This window comes from Drosophila ficusphila, unplaced genomic scaffold, assembly GCF_018152265.1.
Source record: "Drosophila ficusphila isolate 14025-0441.05 unplaced genomic scaffold, ASM1815226v1 contig_198, whole genome shotgun sequence".
Classification (NCBI taxonomy): Eukaryota; Metazoa; Arthropoda; class Insecta; order Diptera; family Drosophilidae; genus Drosophila; species Drosophila ficusphila.
The window spans coordinates 3,934,911-3,950,203 of NW_025064092.1; the positions used below are offsets into that span (position 1 = coordinate 3,934,911).

General features: G+C 37.4%; 1 protein-coding gene across 1 annotated transcript in view; it reads left to right on the forward strand.

The window, feature by feature from the left end:
- Positions 1 to 6,076: 6,076 nt before the first annotated feature.
- LOC108095518 (protein sprint) overlaps positions 6,077 to 15,293 on the forward strand; it is a 68,010-nt gene continuing 58,793 nt past the window's right edge. The window contains 2 exon segments of the mRNA XM_017196629.2: positions 6,077 to 6,193; positions 8,147 to 8,364. The gene's annotated coding sequence lies outside the window, so the exon portion shown is untranslated.

Sequence of the window (15,293 nt, forward strand, 5' to 3'; positions counted from 1 at the left end):
TTTATGTTGTGGGTTTTTCCGGGAGGGAAAGGGGAAAAGGGGAGCATGTGAAAGGGTGCGAACTCAAGTTCTTCAAAGGCCAAAAATTTGGATTGGGTGGGATGGGATGTTAGGTAGGGTAGTTCGAAGGAGTCGGGAAGTGTATCACTCAAATGCTGTTGCCAAGCGGGTTTATTATAATGTCAGGGATGGCACACATTACTCCTGAAAAGTCCATTTGCAAGAAATAAATTACATAAAACTAAATAACAAGAAATAAAACTATTTTCATTTTACCATTAGATTTAGACAATGGGAAAATTTAAAAAGATGTTTAAGTATCGAAGGATGGGAATAAAAAAAAATTATAAATATTTAACAAGTTTTATAGCAAGAATAGTAATGAAGAAAAATAATAAAATTCAAAAGTAATTTATATTTATAAATCAATGAACAATGAAATTAAATTAACGAAATAAATCATAATTTATCGAAATGCAAGAACTTGATTTATAAATCTTTTCGAAAATCTCTTTTTCCAAACCATTAGCAATTGTTAACTATTCAGATATATCCTCTGATCTCAATCCATCCCTGACATCTGCGAATTCCTGCAAATGAAGAGAGAAAGTTGCCGTTTTTTGTGACCGCTTTTATTTGCCATTTGCAATCTGTAAAATGCATTTGCCATATACGACGACTCGCATGTACATACACATAAATTGTAAAATGTTGCATATGGCCAGATGCCACACAATTTTGGCTTCATCATCGCCAAAGTCAACTGCAACTTCATCATCATCAGCACTATTTATACTGTTATTTTCAACGTCAACGTTGAGTGGCCAGCAAATGTGGAAATTTTCTACTATTTCGTTTTCGTTTACCAACCATTAAACTAAATAAAAATCTATAAATAAAAAGATGCAAACTGTTACAAATATCTATACAATTCTATAAATTGTAATCCCTAGAAGAAATTTCCTAAGCCTAAATGAAGTGTTTTTATGCAATATTTCATTTGCTTCCCTTGCTGCTTTCGCAACTTTCACTGGTAAATTTATTAATTTATCCTAGGGGAGCAATAGTTCGATGCGTGTGTTTGTGTGCTCCTGCTGACCCCTGACCCCTCGAAAACCACTCCCCCTCCCCCTCCGCCGCCCATCCTCTCTTGGGGGTCAGCAGACAGTAAACACGGATATAACTCCTGTCCACCGCAGGACTTTGGCTCCTTCAACTTCAAACGCTGTTAAGATACTTTTTGTTTGTGTTTTCCTTGTCGTAAAAAGGGGCGAAACGAAGGGGGCGGATCGGGTCAGAGGGCAAAAGGGGGGCGGGGCAACAGCAAGGGCATTATTTAATTACAGGACTACAGTTGTCCTGGCCATTCCTCTGCCACATTTTTTCACTTTTCCGCACTTGTTTCGTTCTCGAAAGTCGTAAAAATATTTTCAAGCTGCTGCCATTTTCGACCACCGAGAAAAGCGGGAAGGTCGTCGGTTTGGGTTCCTGCCAATCGCTTGACCCCGTCGATTGCCTCTGGGAGCCTCAAAACAATTTTCGAAACTTCTTCACACAAAAAAACAGCAACAAGCTTTTAATTAATTTACAAAATGTTGTTTGTTTCCTTTTTACCATAGCTAAAAGAACTTTTTGTAATGATTTACAAAAATATGAAACGGATCCTTTAAATTTTAGAAATAGTTTACAATGTTTAAAAATAGTTTCGGAAATATAATATGAATATATAATATTACTTTAACAGATATGACTATTATACGTATAATTTTACTAAAAAAATCCTATTTTAAATTTAAATGAAATTGTTATATTTTGTATTACTTTTATTCATTTCACGAATGTAAAATGTTTTATTAATGACCTTTTTTATTCTTTATTTCTAGGTGAGTCTCCCATATTTCATTTTTAAAATTACGTGAGTAAATAATAAAGTTAAACTTTCACGATCCTTTTATGAATAATATATGTACATGTAAGTTCAAATGTGGACGATTTGGACAACATTTGATTAAGAAAACGCATGAATCTCGGTCAAAATATCTTCAGCTAACAAAATATTTCAATGGATTGTTCAACAACAAATGTTATTTATGTGCAATAATGTGCACAATTTGTATTTCGAATGCCTCATACCTCCCCAGATCAAATATTCCCCAACGACTTCTTCGAATCGGCTTGCAAAATGTCTTGCAGTTTCAAAACACACCATGTTGCACACATCAAGTTGCACGACAACTGCAGTCGGATTTCTGGATTTGCTTCGAGATTTTCCCCAAGATTTTCTCCACCCCCAAAATATATATCCCACATATACATATATCTTTTCCATTGTGCTCCCTTGGTCGCATTTCAAACATTTCTCGTTTCGCTTCTCCGATTTGACAGTTTGTTTACAATATGCTCATCCATCCAGCGAGGTGGTCTCCTCTGTGTCTGGCATCTCCATGCGGGCTTTTCCCGCTTTTCCCCCGCTTTTCCGAGCTGGTGGCTCTTGTCATCATCGGGGAACTGCCCAATTATGTCAGAAAAAGATGTGAACTTTGCCCAGACAGCTGCAACCGCATTTAATTTGATTTTAAATCATTGAAATCTTATCTGCTCCGTGAACCTCTGAGAGTAATAATTGGCATTCGGACATATGTTTAATTCTGTTCAAGTAGTTTTCATTGGAAATGAAACCGTGAAAATATTTAGAAGTTTTAAATCACTTAAAAAGGAAACTGATAAAAATAAAACGAATGCTGACTTTTTAACAATTTGTTGCGGTAGAACTGAAATACCAATTTAAATACATTGGTAAAATAATTCAAGAAACGAATAAAATAAATAAAGTTTAAATACATATATGTATTGAAAATCAAGATTATTATTCCAGCAAATAAACTAAAGCCTCCTTGCACTTTAAAATCTCCAAAATGTCTAAACCACAACCAGTAGCAAAATTCCATTGAATTCCGGCCCCATATTTTCCACCCATTGTTAACATTTCAGGGCCATTATAAGTTCTTTGTGGCGTCGCGAATTATTCTCAACATCGTGGTCGTTGTTGTTTTAAATAATTAATCATTTGGCCTGAATAACCAAAAACGCAGGGCAGCCAAAAATATGCACATTATGTGGCCAGAGTCAGGGAATGGCGTTTACAGGAGAATAGGACTGCGGCGAAGGATAAAAAGAGATGGATAGCGTCCTGCACAGTCAGAAAAATAGCTAACCTATTTAGGTTTGCAATTAAACATTTTACATGTACAATTGAATAATAATTTGGCTAGCAAATTCACAAAATAATTATGTTCCTTCAGCTAAGAAAGCTAAAGAATTCCTATAAAACAAAAAATTTATAAAACAATTTGCACATTTTGGGTTTGTTGAACCTTAAGAAGAATATATAATTTTTCAATTTCTGCATCTGTAAAAACGAGAGATTTTCTAGATTTTTTCTCACAATGTATGACAATCTGGAAACGGAGAGCGAACCGATATAAATTGCATTATAGGCAAATTAATTGTTTTCACCGGCCGCAAAAGGGAGGGTGAGGGGGTGGTCGCATTAATGGCCAACCCCTAAAGCCCCCTCATCCTCCTCCCCCTCCCCCACCCACCCGTCCCAGCAGCACACGCACACATCGAGGAAACGGGGCTTCCAAGGACATTAATAAGGCCCAAAGGATGTGGTGACATTAATTGCGCGACGAAGGCCGAGCCATTTGGCGGTCGAAGGGAGGTGGCGGGGGGTGGGTCAAGGGGGCGGACGGTCATTACATTTCCATATAAATATTTATCGCATGTGATAATGCCCGCCTTGGGGAGCGGGCACCGGTGGGGTTGCCAATAGTTTTTCAATTTATGTTGTAAACGGTCGAAAGGGAGGGCGGGAGTAAGCCCTCTACAGGGGTCGCCAGTAAATGGTGACTGTAGATTAATTAAATATCCTTTTAATTCGAAGAAACAAATTTTAGATACAAGTTTGGGAGACATCAATTTAAATAGACAGATTTTCATTTAAGTAGAATTGAAACACGAGTGTGTTAAGAAGATTTCAAGACCTTAAGGTAATAATCTTTATAACCTTACAACAAAATATTTTAACTTGATGAAAAATCCGAAATATGTATATTGCAAAATATTTAAATAAAAATTAAACATTTTGTATTATAAAGGGAAACTATATGAATTGAATGAAAGTAATGAAAATAACTCACCACTTTGAAATTCCAAAAGCCATCACAGTTGTAACTATCCCAGTGCTCACTGTGCTTCACTTTTAAGCCCTGTTAACTGTAACTGCAATTCGAGACACATGCTGTCGCCTTCGCACGCGCTGCAATGTCTCGCCCTTGCTGTCTCGCTCGCACATTTGGTGGGGAGATGGCTTTGCATGTGTAATTAAGGCGAAACGGTCAAGAAATCATAATCATAATTTAAGTGGACCCATTGTGCGACCATCTTCTTCTTCCTTTTTGGCTGTTGGCAACATCTGTCTAAGCAAATAGCACATTCATTACATTAATTAATAATTGTATGGCATTAATTTTGATTTATTTGTCTTCCTCTTCCCCACTTTTTCTGGAATGCCAGGGCCAATTTGTCAACTTGGTCAAATGGAAGTGGGAAGCAGAAGCAAAATTCCTTCGGGAACTTACCTCTCTTTTGCTCTTATTGGAGCCGGTTTCTGCTTCAATTGGGAAAAACAAAAACAAAAGCCCCAGTCGCAACAGCTGGTCGATCTTTTCCGCTCTTTCTCTCTCCTTTCCACTCCCAATTTGGCTCTTTCTCTTTTTTCCCGTTCAACTTGCTCGATCGGTCGAGGCCATTCAAAATGTAAAAAATGTTAAAGAACAGGCCAAACCACAATAAAAACAAAGCGAATAGCACAACTGAAAACAAGAGCCAACAAAAGCAAGGCAAAGAAAACTTTGGCGCTGTTTTGACGATTTGAGCGAAGGGCTCTCCCACGTTCAAGATGCGTGTGTGTGTGTGCATTTACAAACTTACGTTCCACTTCCTTGGAAACGGAGCGAACAAAACGATCACTGTCTCTCCCTCTCTTTCGCTTCGTTGACTATCGCACTCCCACTGAAAAAAATAATAAAAGACAAATGTACATTATTTGAGGTGTTACAGAAATCCATTTTAAACTAATATTAACAATATGTATGCACATATGTACATATGTCTGTATGCATTTAAGCCGTTTGCAGGGCGCACTGTATTTGAATGCAAGGGGAAGCACATGGTGAAGTTGCAACAATTGCGACCTCGCCCAGATTTCCTCCTCCGCCCACTGCCACGCCCCCGCATGCAGCCGCCTCCGTTTTTTGGCCTTCTCGCCTCTCGATTTTCTCGATGCGTTTGCATGGCGTCTTTAAATAGTCGCCTGCGTTCATTTCAGCATTTACTATTTCACACAGAAAGAAAAAACTTATAAAACTGCAATGCTGATAAATTAAATTTGACTACATACTTAACTTTCCATTTTAAAATAAAAAATTAAACAAAGATATCGACACCGATATCTGCAATTGGAAAAGCTTGGCTGGAATTCGGTTGCAAGACAATTTGGATCCATTCGTTAAAATTCTTTTTTCTGTGCACCCGTGGATTGTTGTTAATTTTTGTGGCTGTGTGGATGTCGCGGTCTGCAATGCAGTTGACCAAAAACAATGCATACGCTTTTATGGCGGTTTTTCGTGATTTCGATCGCGGCGGCAACAACAATCACCCAAAAGGAAAACAAAAACAAAAACCATGCGATTTGCGCAATTTACCATCGGCCTTTGTGTTGGTGTGCGTCAGCAACTGCTGTGTGCGTGTGGGCAGCATCCACTTCCAATGCAGCAAACTCGTTCCACAGAAACCTACACACACACACCGGCAAACAGCACATGTTTTGTGTTTGTGTAATGCCGCATAAGCTCTCGCGCTCTCTCGGCGTTCGTTCGTGCGGTCTTCGGCTTTTTTTGCCGGCGCTCTCTCGCTCTCATTGTAGTGTTTAATAAGGGACCGACAGACGCGACGAGACTACTCCCAGCACTTATTCTACCATGGGCAGCTTACTGTGTTTTTCAATCTGATTGGAATTTCCGAAGTGAACGGTTCGGTGTCGCGGTTGCCCGAAAATTGAGTAAAAGCGCCGACAATGTTGTTTGCCATTTTCACACGCGAATAATTTCAACCTGCAAATTTTTGTTTTGTAAGTGCGCGGCATTTTTTTTGCTAATGGTGTGTGCGTGTAATTAACCAACATTTGAGTGATAAAATAACCGAAAAAGAAGCCGAAAACATTTGCGATTATTGTATGCTTTACTGTTTTTTGTTCGTGTGCGTGCCTGTGCTTGTGTTTCTGTGTGTGTGGCTCATTTATTTATTTTAATTCTTCGCAATGCAAACACAAATAATCAAAGAATAACAAAGAACAAGAAAAACAAAGAGGAAAACCGAAAACAAAAATGTTGCTGCCGCTGTTTCCTCTTCTTCTTTTTACATGCGAAGTGTTTTGTTTGTTTTTTTGTTTCTATGTGTGTGTGTGTTTCTTCTGGGTTTTTTGATTTTTGCACATGAGTTTTCGCCATAAATGCAAATTATGCTAAAATTTTGAGTGTTTGAAACGAGTTTTCATTGGATTTTGCAAGGCCTGCAGTTAAATGTTTTATTTGAAATCTATGTCGCACATTGATCTTCGTGGGTGACTCACCCACACACACACAGCATACAACCTTCTCTTTCTCGCCGTGTGTCTCTCTCCCTCTGACTCAGTCCAAGATTCTTCGAAATTATCGCAATTATCAACAGCAAAAAAAATAACAATGTTGGGGAGATTTTGTAGTTAATGCTTTTTAGGAGAATGCCTTATACGGTCTTCTAAATTATCATTTTACATTTTGATTTTATGGCTTTTGGGGATCGCCTTTGCGTCAAGTAATGTTAGTTATAAACAAAATGTATCTGAACATATTGGGAACTCTGACAGTCACACATTGATAAATTCTTAATAAGAAAAATTCTTACAAATTTCCCCATCATTAGATATATTCAAAAGAATTAAATACAACCATTCACATTTAATTTCAACTTGCAAATAAAAACTTTTAGCTGCTTAAAGATATTTTTAAAATATTTTTTTTTTTGCATAAAATTACTTTCAATACATAAGAATGTGTTTCCTGGTTAAGTTTCCTTCCATATTTTGTTTAGACTAAAAATATCAGAATACTACTTCTCATAATCATATTCGGGGAGCAATCCGAAAATAGCTTGGAGAAATCATAATTCCCTCTGGCTGCACTTTAGTTTCCCTCCGGCTTTTCCTCAATCCTTTTTGGTTTTCCGCCATTAATGTCATTCGAGACGATCAGCAAATCAATTTAACAACAAATGCGACGACACTTGAGTTTTCCAACGGGGGAAGAAAGGGGAATGGGCAGAAGAATTGCTAACATGTGCGGCCCTTAAGATGCGATTCTCCTCAGCCGCATTCCAATATGTGTTTAATGGAGTAAGACTGGGCCACTTGCGGTTAACGTTTATTAACTGTAAATGAAGAAAGCACACACCGAAACCGAAAAAAAACTAAATGCAGATTGCAGTTGCAGGAAAAATCACTGTAGCGTTTTAGCCACTCTAATTTTCTATGTATTTGCATATCTGCATTTCTTTAAATCTTTAAGATTGATATGTGTAGATTTGTTTCGGATTTACAACAGTTTTTAGCAGCAAGATAATCCTTAAACAAAAGTTTAAACATTCATTTCAAATTGCTCTAAAATATATGTATAAAAACTATTTAAATAGTTATTATTTAATGAAGCTTTAAATATATGAGAAATTTCCCATTTTTTGTCAGTATCAGACGTTGACTTTTCGCTCATTGCTTTTCAGCATGGAAAATGTTCAGGTTTTTAAATTATTTTGTTCGTTTCTTTGGAGTGTGGAGTTTCATTAACGTGCATTGTACGCCTGAGTGAATTTTCCATTTTATTTACATACCAAGCGATGGTCAGCGATGGGGTTTATTCAGTTTTTTTTTGTCATGACAACCAGAGAGGGAGAATTGCTGGGTAAACGATTCTACAGCTTAAACCACCATAATTAATTCTTAAATATTATTCATTTCATGCGTTTCGATTAAATGAACAAATTCAAAAAGTGCAAACTGTGAAAATGCCATCGAAGCTTCGAAAAATAGTGCAAGAAGTTGCATTTTAAACAATATACGAAACTCTTTCAACAGTCAACGAACTTGTCATCGTAGCCGCAAGAGCGAAAGAGACGGAAAAGCCAGAGAGAGGGAGATAGAGAGAGAGCGAGTCTCTTCTCCGCCTCTGAAATTTGCATAGAGAAACACGACACAAAAAGCAGCAACATGTAAGTAATGCAAAAAAAAAAAAAGCAAAAAAAATGGCAAAATGAAAAATTGTTTCGCTACCAACACAAAAACTGCACTCAATAATGAAGATAACAGGATTCTTTATGCTTTTTATGGGAGTCATCGAGGGGAATTTGCTGGGGAATTACTTGCGAAGAATCGCGTAAAGAACTTGGGACTTACATTCGGTTAAATATTTTTAAGGCAAATACCGCAAGTAACTTATGAATGGGAGGGTTTATTTAAAACATATAATGGATGCAACTTGAGGAAGTTATATTATATTTGCCCTATCTATAACCCTTATACAAAAATTGGTAGTCTGCAATCGGTCATTTTAGTAAAACGATAATGTATCGACAAAGTAATCATGAGTACTCTTTGTTTTAATATTGTTATATGATTAAAAATATATTTTATATTTTTTTTGTAATATTTACTGATGCTTATTACTGATGAATATTAAATTCGTGTTATAAGCAAACAAGTTTTCTGGGCTATGGAATTTGAAAAGAATTTAATTTGTAAATCATTCTATTAACAAATGAAAAAATGTAAATATTAGTAAATCACATAGAAATCATATAATTAATAAATATCAAATGACGCCTAGAGCTGTGTTCACAAAAGCATTACAGCTAAGCTGTAAATTTCCAAATACACGATTAACCTTCCCCTGGCAATTAATATCGAGATAGACAGGGTTCAAAGTGCCAGGCCGGTTGACTTAATGACAATTCTCAACCCTCGATTCGAAATGGAATCCCAATGTATGTGTTTTGGTGCCCCCTTCCGAAACCTTCAAACATGTGCAACAAATACGCCGGTCTTCGCTTATCGCAGTTCCCTTACACTGCACAAAAACAAGCAAACACGCCGCAGGGGAGGGGATTTATTTTTGGGTTCTTGGTCAAATTGATGGACGGAGCACGGGGCAACTTTTGAGGCACTTGCAACTGACCCCACCGAAATCATTCGCCCAATCAAAGTTGCCACCTGAAAGCGATAAGGAACAAACATTTATGTTTTGGTCGGAAAGTTTCCTGCTGGAGGGGGAAGAGAGTGAGGGAGAGGGGGAGAGGGGGTGGCGGGTGGAGGGGAGGAAGGCGCCTCAGATATCGACGGTCAATCGATGATGTCCCCAAAACAACAACAACAACATTAAGCGACGATGTCAATTTCTTTGTAATTTGTTTGGCTGTCTCTTTTCCCATTCCTTTAATGTAACTTAATCTACACAGGAAAAAAAACTCTATATAAAAACAAAACTTAAAGTTATGGATTTAGAATATGTTTAGTAATATTATCTTTGAATATCAAGATAAAGATAAAATGCCACGTAATATCAATTCAAAAAGAAAGCTTTTAAGTTTCAAAAAATCTTCTAATAAAACCCAGATTTTCTCTAAAATATTGTTTATATTATTATATTATTTCTTTGAACAATCACATTTACTAAATTATGAAATATTATTTCTTTCAGGGTTTGGTAAGAACCCTGAATTCTTTGCTTGGAGAATCAACCTTCCTTATTCTAAGTGTACCTGCGCTGGACAAACATTTCAAATAGATTTTGAAAAGCAAACTGCGGCCAAATCATGAATCCAACCGCAGGCGAACCCAAAAGTCAACAACAACAAATTGCAGTCTATATAGAAGAGCCCCAACTCCCCAAAATTCCCCACTTCCTCAACCGATTCCGCTGCTCTTCCACTGTTTTGTTATCAGCTTCGGGCCAATTTCAACTTTCGTTTTCGGTCTTTATTTAGCTTTCTCAAGAGCAGAGGAAGGGCACCTGCCTCTTATCAGCGTCTCCGATTTTCTTTTTTTTTGGTTCTGCCCCCCAGTAAGCGATTCATAACCCATTTCGAAGTGCCCATTCCCGTTCTTACATCCAATCACCGATTACGAAACTCTCGCTGGTATCTCAATAAATTGTACATTGCGTAATTCCCAGAGAAAGAATGGGATTTTGCCTTGTGAATCGTAATTGTAAGAGTTCGCCGGCTATTAAATTGTCGAAGAATTTAAGGGGAAAACGCTGGGGATTTGTTGGGCTTAAATTGTTTTTAATAACGGGTAACCAATTTTGAGTGACAGATTTCTCAAGAGTTCTGTCTGTTGTTATCCAACTTTTGCGGCTTTGGACCTTGTTTTACAAACAAACACAAAAGTTTTCAACAATTTTAATTGGCTATTCAATTATTTGAAAAGCCTATTGCGCCTTGAAAAATGTCTTAACTCTGAAGTTTGAATTTAAGATAATTAAAGAAGTACTTAAATCGTATTTCAAACAAAACCCAAAAGAGCACTGAGATTAAATCGTTTTGGAAATATCTCAAAGCCATTTAGGCAATTGCTTTTATTCGAATTCCGTCGCATAATAGTATAAATAAAATACTTGGCCACCGAAATCCCTGAACCTCTTGTAAAACAGCGTTAAACTTTATTTCAGGGTCCCCAAGTCAGACGTTGTACAAATAATTACGATCTTTAGCATCTCTCAATTGAAGCTTGTTGCAAAAAAAAAACAAAAAAAAAAGAAAGGCGAGAAGGGCGGGGTTTATGACGATGACGAGCATCTCAATCCATTTTTTGTTTTTTGGTTTTTATTTTTTTATTTATTGGTCTTTTTCTGGCTTTTTCGCCTCACTTCCGCGAGCTCTTTGTGTTTCGCATTTTCTTTGCTTTTTGTTCAAGATACTTCAGACGTTGACGACGCACTGCAAATTGTGGGTTGTCAGGGGGTTAAAAGGGGGCCAAAAAGGGGCTGTCAAAGGGGGGAGGCGGGGATGGGGGCCAACAAACTAAAAACCGGGAGAATGGGCGAACCGGAGACGGAGATTGGAGCTAAGGAGGCGGCATCAGACGAAGACCAAGATGAAGATGAAGATGACGATGACGAAGTCGCGACGACGTTGTTCTTCTTCCCATCTTGAACTCGAGATTGGGCCGCCAGTTTGCGTCGTTGTCGTTGGCAATATTTAATCAAGCCAAGAAGCCAACTGGAAGCAGCCGCCCGCCTACAGGGAAAAGCAAAACAAAACAAAACCAAACCAAACAGCAGCGAAATCAGCGAAAGACAAAGCCAACTTCTTGTTGTTTTCGATGTTATTGATAGTTTCGCCATGAGTGAGCTCGTCTATCTGCGAGATACGCAGATATTCGCAATCCGTGCGTGGGTGACTGTCGAACCAAGCAAAAGCCCAAACTCAAACCCGAAACCCTCGGAATCCGTATCTCTTGCGACAACATTGCACCCCACGTTTCATGCAGGTGACCACAAAAGTCGATATGCCTCATTTTATACAGTTGTGGTCGAAAGAAAATGTGTATTAATTCAAAAGGTTTTTCATTTAAATTGTATTCTTGTAATACTTCATAAAACTTAACCAAATATTGTTCATGGTTAACATATTTAGAGGGAATACTAAAATTGTGTTTAAAAACCCTTGGCATATAATTTAAAGTATGTCTCCATTTAAAATCATTTCGATTTATTGATGAAATATGATATGGATTTGAAATAATATTTATATAAATGAAATATCTTTAAACATTTTTTTAATATTCTATTTTTGTGAACGCATTTGTACTTGTCCAGCGTTTTGGCTGACTGCGGTAAATAAGTACTTGGCCAAAAACCCAGAAAGCAAAATAAACGAAGGGGAAGTGGAAAGATTTATGAAAAAAGTTTATCGTGTAAGTTACTTTGGCTACCGAAAGCCAATTCGATACTGTGACTAAGGTTGTGTGATACAGTTAAAAAACCTAAGTTCCAGATTTTATATTTATCAAAATATATATGTAGTACAATACTTCCTGTAGTTGTATGAATTAAGGGGTTATATCCAGTTGCGATTTTGAAAAAATCGAAATTTTTTTTTTGCCTATTTTGAATGTATATATATCTAAGAAGATTATCTGAAAATTTCAAAGTATTCCGGTAAATAGTATTGGAGTAATCAGTGTATTTGTAAAGACGTCTCCCATGTAGTTCAACTAGTAGCCAAAACTTTAAATGCGTTTTTCTCGAAACTATGTCTTCAAAGTCGGTGAGCAAAATTTCTCAGAGACGGCTTGTCCGATTGACTTGAAACTTTCACATTCTCTTCTTAGATATTTTTTTCAGGTAATGAAACTTGGAATTTTGGCTCCGACAAAAACTTCGATTTTTTTAGCCACTTCAAAGTTGAAATTTTTGTGCCAAAAACAAAGTTTTATGTTTGGGAAGCCGCCATTTTGTCAAAAATCAAAATTTTGAAAATCACAAGTCTCATTACCAGCATTTGTCTATTCTTTACGTAATCCTTTTGGTTTTTTGCAATTTAGATAATTTGGACCGGAGAAATTTTGCTCACCGCAAAACCTTTTTTTGAAGTGGACCCTCGGGAGATCCTCTACAGGACCGACGGAGTCCAAAATTTTTTTTTTTTTAAATATATTCTAAAACTAGAAATAATGACCTATCTTTTCATATATATTACGTATTCATACAATAAATTGCCTCTCCAAAAATAATTTTCAAAAAGCTCATTTTTTTGGCCTCGCAACTGGATATAACCCCTTAAAATCTTACACTAATCAGGAAGGGATGTTAATGCAAAAGGGAGCCGGATTAAGAACTTAAAAACTTGGCAAATTTTATTAAAACCAAAACATTTTTTTTTTAACTGCAAGGCTATATTAACTGTATTTCAAAATAAACATCCTCTCCTGTTTAACATTTAAATTAACTTTGGATTCAAAAAGAGAAGCGGATGTGTTCGCCTTTTGCCAACAGCAAAACCAAATGATTTTTATTTTTGTATCTTTTTGAGGTATCTTTTAATAAAGTGGATGTCACTCAAATGGTAAAATGGTAAAATCGAGAATCGTTAAGCTTTTAGTGTCTTTTTATGGAATATCGAACCGCAGTTGCTGAAATGCAAATCGCTCGATATAACGAGATAAGAAACACAGAAAGGTTTATGGAGATGGCCATGAAGTTGCGGTCCTGCAACTGACAAGCCACTAAAATAGATTTATTCTTGCGGTACTTTGGCTTTTTAGCCATCGAAATATCGCAACTATGCAAACACATCTGCAAGATACTTTTTACACTTTTACCCAACTAGCTACTATTATGCTGAAAATGAATGGCCAACATTCGGGTTAAAAAAAAAAATATACTCGTATATATCTCAATTTATATACCGGTTGAGATTTAAGAGCTTCCCAAGACAGATGTTGTGGCGCCCAGAGCAACTTTCTATGCCACAAAAGCGGCAGTAAATTGTAGTTAATGATCCTTCGGTGGATTTCCCCCAGGTAATGGGATAATGAGCTTTCCTTCTCCTCTCGCCGATTTCACCCCCCCCAAAGGAGCTGCACAAATGTTAATTTCTTTATGATATTTTCGCCCGGACTAAATGAAGCGCTTAATATCCGACCCTACCTTCCTTCAATTACAAGGGTCGCTCTCCATCTCTCCGCAATGCACTGTTGGCCACAATAAAAATGCTAAATAAAATATTAAAATGGATTATCGGTGGCACTTCGTCGCCGGGCGAAAATTGAAACTTAAACTGCAGGAAAATTGGTGGGAAAATCAACGAGCAGAGCGGCTAAAGAAATGTCAACGAGCGTGAAAGTGACAGGAGGAAAAAGGAGGGGGTGGTTGGGGGTTTTCTTTTTTTTTTCGAGGGGTGTGGCAGCAATCAAAGTTGAAAATTAGGCAATAAAATTAAACGAACGGCAACGAAACCGGCGGTATTAAAGGAGCGGTGGCGTGGGCGGGATAACCTTTTGCCTTCCACAATAAGCACAAAAAAAAAAAAAACAACAGAAAAGAAAAGAAAAGCCGAAAACGAAAAGAAATTGCCGCAAATGGTGGAAAAATTGACATGCCACATGGCCAAGTTGAAGTTTGAGCGACGTTGCCGCATTTCTCTTGGCACCCCGATTACAATTTCCCCCCCTTTTTCCTTTTTTTGGGATTTGGGGGAGTGTATATATATTATGTTGCCACAAAACTATGCCGCAAACGGGCAAACACTAGACCAGGTTAACTCAACGATTGATTTGCCTGCGAGTTGCCTGACAACAGTTGGTTTTGGCCAAGTTTTGGTCGGTTTGTTTTGGCCTTTTTTTTTTTTTTTTTTTTGTTTTTTATGTGAAAGTGGCATGTCGTGGTGTGTGTGTGTGGCTAATAAATGAAGCGATTTGTAGCTGCCCCACTTGAGCAGTCGTTGGTGGTTAAGTGTAGCATGAAAAAAGGTTTCCAAGTCCTGGATTTCCTTTATTACAGGAACCTGTAGCTCCATAAAAAAACACCCTTCTTTATACAGATGATTGATTTATATGGGAAACAAATAACAGGAATGTCAAGATAAACAATCCTGCCACTTAACTTTTGAATATTTGTTAAATATTTTATTTAATTTATTTTGAGAAGCCCTTCTAAAGTTTTAGAATTTATTTGAATTTATTGGAATGCCAACTAGTAAAGCATAAGTTTCATAAGTCATTGTAGTCTGTCCAAAATAATTGTAGTCAACTAACTAAGTCGCCTTAATATCGACTAAATTATAAAACTGTCAAAGCGCGGTTCCCTTTGAAACTCGTTTTCGTTTTTGCCCGCCAACAAATTCCCAATTACCAAACGTCTGGCGGCAATTTCAATGATTCAGTGATTCAGTGATTGTCAAAGTACAACTCAGTTATTTTCAACTTACCATTTCCTACCGCACGTCCACTAAATCTCCGCCAGAATCCCGGCGGCGTTGGATGCAGTTTTCGCATTTTCCAAATGACCACAAAATGCCGGACTGCGTTTGCAGCAATTTCCAGCTGTTTTTCTCTTGCTCCGACTGCTGCTTGCTCCAATTTGAACCGAGAGCTGAGCTCATAATCTGCTAAACGCATCATTACTGCTGCGCCTTCCCCA